This window comes from Olea europaea, chromosome 22 (assembly GCF_002742605.1).
Source record: "Olea europaea var. sylvestris chromosome 22, O_europaea_v1, whole genome shotgun sequence".
Classification (NCBI taxonomy): domain Eukaryota; kingdom Viridiplantae; phylum Streptophyta; class Magnoliopsida; order Lamiales; family Oleaceae; genus Olea; species Olea europaea.
Genome location: NC_036258.1, coordinates 1208111 through 1214178, shown reverse-complemented (window position 1 = coordinate 1214178; position 6068 = coordinate 1208111). Strand labels below are relative to the sequence as shown.

General features: G+C 38.6%; 1 pseudogene; it reads right to left on the bottom strand.

Annotated features, from left to right (window-relative positions):
• Nucleotides 1–339: 339 nt before the first annotated feature.
• On the bottom strand, nucleotides 340–5931 carry LOC111371855 (annotated as a pseudogene).
• Nucleotides 5932–6068: the final 137 nt, after the last annotated feature.

Sequence of the window (6068 nt, the reverse complement as noted above, 5' to 3'; positions counted from 1 at the left end):
ACAAAAAATGACATTTTTGTGGTCTTTTTCAAGCATAAATCGCCTTTTTTTCTTAAAGTTGGTTCAAAGTTATCCTTGCTAATTTTAACGTCAACAAATATAATCCCTATTAACAACAGATAAGGGTCGAAATTCATTTTATAGACAACTATCTATCATCCAAAAAATCAATAAAAATCGGATGTCCAATTACAAGAATTTCTTGCATACAAATTTCGTATCCATCAACAATAGGTGCTCATACTTTTCGTATATTCGGTCAAACCAATTTACAAACTTCACTCCTTCGTTACTCGTAATTGCTCCTATTTCTCTTCATTATACGACAAAACTCCCAACTTTATATGCAACTCTAGCCTTCACAACAACATTATAACATCAGAATGTTCAGTTGCAATTTAACCAAAAAACCTGCGAAGCCAGATATCACGTCAATGAGTTCAAACTGCTGGTGCTCGACTGCATATCTTCGGATGACAATTCAACTCTGTTTTTAAGTATTAGCTTATAGCTTCAAAAAAGAGGACCTGGGGTTGCAGGTGTCCTCTTTCACACATGGTACGAACATCATTCCAGCCTCCAATTTCCTAGTCATCACATACCAATTATATTTAAACGACAAACAAGAAAAAGAAGGAATTACATGGCAATGGAAGGGAATTTTACCTCTACAGTTTCGTCGTCATACATGATCCACTGTTCATATTCATGCTTGTAGGCAAAACAACAATAGTGCTGCCCATAAAAGCAGACCTATATATGACAAAAGTTGAAAGGAGAAAAAGAATCGGGCAAGTAAGTGCAAAAATAAGATGGCATATAGGTAGAGAACCATGTTACTCTAAATAGTCAATATTCTTAGTGTTTGCGTTAGACTAAAGATAAAACATGATGTTAGACTGGCCTGAATAAATAAAAAAGACACTATAAAGTATGCGATCATAAAATGCATGCTGAGTTAAAATGTGTCCCCTAGAAAGCGGCAATTAGTGGATGAAGGATAAAAGGTTCACAAGGTGACACTAACTCAAATTGAAACTTTTACTAGTTCCTAACCATCTTCTTGTGACTCTGAACAAAGAAGGGAAACAGGAGAAACCATCGGATGGTTTGATTTATAAAATGTGAGAGACACCCCATAATTGTGAAGCTAACTAAAGCAAATGACGAGGGGCTAGTCCCCAATATTTGTACAACCAGGCCATTGATAATTTATTTGCAATTAGGATAATTACGGGAGTTCACAAAAACAAAAAAACTACAAATTGATGTCCTTGTGCTATCAGGAATACCAGTATGCCTACCAGGATAGTTATGCTCTCATATACAATTTTTCCTTCTATGATTCAGATCAAACCAATAGACTGCTTAAGATGATATGTCTAATGCACAAGAAGAAAGCCCCCACGGCACTAGAAAGTCGTGCAAAAGTAAAATATAGAAAATAGAAACTATGCAGAAAAAGACTAGAGCATACCATGGAAACCAAGCAATGTGTGCCTTTTTGGTCAAGACCCCAATGATAAAGCACACTGATATCAATCTTAGTAGATAAGGCTGCTAATGTTGCTGTTATGTTATCAACGCTTTCACAAGTATTCTGCCAACCCAGAACTATAAGAATGAAAAAATAAAAATAAAAAATAAAAAAATGCACTACGTTAAGCATCTCACACAATCCAAGTATATTACTACTTTCAGCTAAAGAAATGAGTTGGTAAAGAATTAAATGAAATGGAAAGTTTACCAGGCACAAAAACATGAGGTTGAGCTGAGAGAACAGGGTGAATGTAGTTGAGCTTACCACAGCAGCCAGCCTCTGGATCACAAGCTAACTGCTGATTCATCTCAATCAGGTTTAAAAGCTCATCAAATGAATTTTCTGGGTACATGACCTATAGTGGAAAAGACTTACTTTTTAGCACTACATTTCAAGAATCAAGCACATATTGTCTTGAAATTCCAAATTTTATCTACCGCCAGGAGTAGAACCTTTGTTAGATAATATATCATCCAAGAAAACATGCCTTCATTGTTCTGAGAGAGCTGGCATTGATATTATGAAAAAATGATTTGTAATTTAGATGTCTGGACTCCAAACTGCAACTGTCACACTTCATTCTTTCAAATATTTCCATTCCAAAAAGAGAATGTGCAATACAAGATAACCCCGTGCATTTAAATGAGCCAAACCGTAGGACAGGTGGTGGTGCGAAAGGGAATGACTGATGAAGGCAATCAAATATTACCCTCAGCACTTCTGAAGCATCATTCATCTGTCCCTGCAGATTTGTAGGAATATTATTCAGGAATCTAGAAAAAAATAGGATCAAAAGATGTCGAGGAGATGAAGAAATATGTATTGTAATAAAATGAATAAAAATCCAATGTAGAAATTGCGTAATTTACCTCCTGGAAGAAATTACTATCAGGATACAGGTTGCTCAGAGCAATCCTCAAAGATGTAGGAGCAACAGCTTCTCTTCAAGTAGCAATAGGTGGTGTTCTCAGAGAAATGAAGATATCACATAAACCACAAATGACACAAGGAACACCAACATGAACATGTCCAGATGTTGATCTCAAAAATTCATCTTGAAACCGTTGTAAGTGCCACAAGGACTGAATTACAATAAAGAATCAATGATCAACCTTTCGAATGAATGAAGTTAAAAGCTTAAGGGCCTCTCAGGCCCAAGGAAAATTATTACCAAGAAAAAGAATAATCAGAGAAAGATAACTATTAGGAAACAACAACGAAAAGTGTCCTCTCTAATTCCACCTGTATTATCACGTTGAGAAAGCAATTATATTCACCAACTTCATTTTTCAGACCAGGGCCATACATATCCTGTTGTCTTAAATCAACACCAGTCCCAGCAAAAGCAATCGCAGCATTAGGATCATCCCCATCTGGAGGACTTATATGTGATCTGTTGTGATATAAGAAATAGCATACAACAAATTATTCAAATGCATTTAGATGAAATACATGAAGAACATGCACATGAATAGGGTTTCTGGTAAAAAAGAGATATACATCTCTTCAGATGTCCGATCATGAATCATGACCAGCTCATTGCCACCAGTGGCCTGCGAAAATAATAGTTAGAGCGGAAAGAAGTAAATCATAGCCGTGCACCCTACAGTTCTTATTTATGATAAGTAACCAACAGATATCATCATGCATTTCAAACCTTTGAATCCTTGTTTTTCCTTTTCTCCTTGCTTTTTTTCTTATCCTTCATCCTCTTACGCATATGTCCTGAATTACTAAAAACATGTTCAGAATCAAAAGCAAGTTCCGCTAAAAGTGCTTCACTGGCAGCATCAGATTTCTTTGTGGCCTCTTTCTCTGTCAGATCCTCCAAATGTGCCTGAAAAAAGGTGAACAAAAGAACCTCTAGTTCATCTGGAAACGATACAAAAAGGTTGAGGGGGTGTGTGCAAAAACACCGAATGCCAGATACTACCTGCAAATATGATTTCACTAGAGGCACCAAGATTGATCTGAAATCATAGGCAGATGCAGGGTCAAGCAGCATCCTTGCATCAACTTTACAGAGCTGTACTAATAGAACAGTGAGATAAAGCAACAAAAGTGTACACATAGTTTGGTCTTAATAATGAAAAGACAAAAAGTAAAACTGGCACACCAACCTCCAAAGACACATCGTGCTTCTTTCTCTGCATTGCATGTATAATGGAGGAGTCATCATCAGATTCTGCATCCTTTAAAACATTTTCTATAGCAGCACGCTCATACCCATTTTTTATAACCGTAATTGTATTGCCACTTCCAGTGAGATCTTCTAGCCGCTTCCTCAGGACAGAGTCATATCTTTGGGGGACAGAATCTACAACGTGCTCTCTTTTAAAGTTCTCTTCACAACAGAGACTTTTCACATCACTCATTGCCTTAAGGTAATTTAAATGATCATATTTTCTCTGACACAAGCTCTGTAGGTCGTTGAATTTCTTCTCTCGTAACTCAAGAATTTCCTTACCTTGTTGTGCTTTCTCTTCCCTTGCAAATGTCCAGGATACCAGTAGTTCCCCAATTGAGGGTCCTGTAAATATCCAGGACATTAGTGCATCTGAATCCAGTATGGCATCGTCATTCTCATAGCAGATGCGCAATGAAGTTGCTGAACTAGAATCATCATCAAACAATGAAGAATTGAGCTTGCAGCGAAGGAAACCATCATCAAGCTCCAACACTAAATCATTTTGAGTAAAAGTTATCTTCTCCGTAGTGTTAACAATCTGAGTCCCACTGGTCGAATCATCCATGAAATTCCTTTCTTCAGACTGCAAAATTTCCCTCTCAATTTTAAGCAAAAAAAGCAGGATTTTTTTAAGATCGGGAGCACCCAGAAAGCAGATACACAGAGGTGTTTGGTCCATACCGGAGTTAAGAAGATGAGAACAATCAGGAAGACGATGCAGCACCTCAACTGCATAGTGTATAATCTGGCCTAGACTACTTGAGGCAAGATAGTTGTGATGGATAAGCCGCTGAAATTTGGCATGGATTTTTTCCAGAAGCAATGCACAGTATGAGTCATCAGTCGAAGGCCATCTTTTACAAAGTAAACTTTTCTTATGGGCTTGATTTTCCTAACCCAATTGCTTTTTTCCAGGTGACGAATCATCTTTGTTTTTTCCAGGTGATGAATCGCCCAATTTTGACCCTTCTTTAAGCATCTAGATTGCAGCATCTAAATCTAATGGTTTCCAAGAACAATTAAGAAGCATCTCAGCCCACTCATTCTCCACTCTATTGGGTATAATCAACTGAAATTCCCGTAACAAAGTTCCCATATGCTCCTGAATGGTATGCTGCCCGTGTGCATCTGCATCTGCATATTTTTTATTGCATCGATAGCACAGCCAAAACTTCCATACCTTATTCTCTTTCCCAAAAGATAGAGCTTCATCAAGCAACACACTTACTGAATCTTCCTTTAACAAACTAATATGTGCCTTGAGATCTGAAATTCTAACTCTAAGCAACTCTTTTTTTGAATCCAAATCCATTGAGTTCCAATAAGACCGAACCCGGTCCCTTATCTCAATGGAAGAAATGTTTCTCCTCATATTCCCACTTTTCCTTCTTTCTCCCACTACCTGCACCTTCCCTGAACTATAATCCAACCCCTCATTACTATCAATATTACTACATTGAGGAGACTCAAACTTATGCTGCAGAATCCGAGCGGCAGTCACTCTCACTTCTATCACCTTCCTACGTTCCTCAGGAGTCTTATTTGCCTTCTTTACCGATCTGAATTCCATTGGAATAGACCCAAACTTCTCCTCTTCACAGCCCAGATTCTTCATCCCAGACGAAACAGATGCGACGTTAGACTTCTCAATCAAAGACCGTAACTCATTTTGGACATGGGCAACTCGATCTTCAACCGAGGAAATGCTATGAAAGTTCTCCTCCTGTAGAGTCTCCTTGGCTGGGTCCGTGGGGTTTTCAATTGCCAAAGCCCTCTCACACTGTTGCAGCACCTCCTCATACTCCTTCCCCTCATTAGCTGTCTCAAACAACAAATTCGCATAGAAACGAGAAAACTCAATAGAATTCGGGGACAACATCACAGACTTCCTTGCGCTCTCTACAGCGTTCTTCAGATGCCGCTGTTTGGCATTCGGTTCAGTGATATTCGAGGTTATCTTGACACAAACATCCCCAAGGACATGGTGAATAAAGGCCAAGAAAGGAGAATTCTCGTGTTTAGAGCACAAATCCTTCATCATCTTTAGGGCTTTCGTGTGGTTCCCTTCGCGCAGAACAGTGAGTGCTCTCTCGCACTCGAGCTTAATTGCGTTACAGTCGGCGGCGGCGGCGGTTGTAGAAGACGCCGCCGGCGGCTTGGAGGATTTTGAGCCAGAAGCAATGTTTCGCTTCTTGCGCCCCATATTAATTTCTTGTTACAGCTATTGAAATTGGATGTACGCATGAATGTACAGAGATATATCATCGAGTTGTATACATAGGAGGCGGGAAGAATAACTACATTGCAGTCAGTTGATATTATTTGAATTTAGTTAACAAA